Source organism: Canis lupus, chromosome 2 (genome assembly GCF_011100685.1).
Source record: "Canis lupus familiaris isolate Mischka breed German Shepherd chromosome 2, alternate assembly UU_Cfam_GSD_1.0, whole genome shotgun sequence".
In the NCBI taxonomy this organism is placed as follows: domain Eukaryota; kingdom Metazoa; phylum Chordata; class Mammalia; order Carnivora; family Canidae; genus Canis; species Canis lupus.
This window is the reverse complement of record NC_049223.1, coordinates 17,071,275-17,072,601: the sequence shown is the minus strand read 5'-3', so window position 1 is coordinate 17,072,601 and position 1,327 is coordinate 17,071,275.

Below are 1,327 nucleotides of genomic sequence, written 5' to 3'. Positions count from 1 at the left end.
AAGTGCCTGCCAATGCTTCTTCTCCTGAATGCACATGAGTGTAGACAGATCCCCTTTATATGGGACGTCTGGGTGGCTCAGTGGTTGAGTGCCCGCCTTTGGCTCAGGGCATGACCCCAGTATTCTTGGATCCAGTTCCAAGTCGGGCTCCCTCCATGGAGCCTGCTTCTCCCTCTGCCCGTGTCTCTGCCTCTCTCTCTAGGTCTCTCATGAATAAATACATAAAATCTTAAAAAACAAAACAAAACAACAAAACAAAACAAAACAACCCAGATCCCCTTTATAGAGCCGGTACACCCATCCCCCAGCTCCTGTGCATAAGAGCTCACAGCTGCCCTGCCTCCGGATAATTACCCAGAGTCCCCACTTTCCAGAGAGAAATACTTTCTAATATGACTTAGGTTCCAGGACCCCCAAAGATCAGGACAGAGCTGATTGTTTTCCCCTGAGAGCACATCCTTGCTTGACTCTTTTCTCTTTCCTATTCTGCTTCCCTCACTTCCCTGATTTATTTATTTTTTTCCCATTTGCTTCCTGAAAAGCACTCTTACAGTAAATCACTGAGACCCAAATGTCTCCCCCAAGGCCTGCTTTTAGGAAACGTGACCTAAAATAAAAGGCTTAACAATAATATGGCTGACCTAAAATAAAAAATTGGCAACTGAGATTTTTAGCAAAATAAGAGAGGGAGAACACTATTTGGTGGTAATATTCATAATCCTAACAATACTGGCAAAAGAGAAGAGATGCTTATATTTCATTAGGTCTCAAGATAACATGATGGTCCAACAAAGAGGAGTTATGTAGTAATTATCCGTGACAACAGCAACATCACATCAGCAAGGCAGACTAACAATTACATGTTGTTTTCCTTTGGAATTGTATTGACAGTAATACAACACTTGTACCACATCGTTCTATTTGTATGCCATTAAGTATGTGACCTTGAAAAGAAGTTGCTTAATCTTTCTGATCCTCAGTTTCCGTATCAGCAAGATAAATTTAAAATGCCTTCTTCCTGTAATCATCATGAATATTAAATGAGAGGCTCCAGCAAAGCAATTAGCATAACACTTGGCTCTCTCCAAATATTAATTTCCTTCCACTTTCCTACCATGTCACCATCAATTAATATTTCTTTTTAACGCACTGGCTGTATTGTACCGTAATCAACACTAAGATTTAATCTAAGTTTTCTTTTATCATTGTTCAAGGTGATGTGATCAGTATGAGAGATTATTTCCCATGCTTCTGACAACAAATTATGGGAAACTGACAGGATTAGCTCATTTACTATAGTGGATATTTGTGTTTTGCTTGCCCAGCA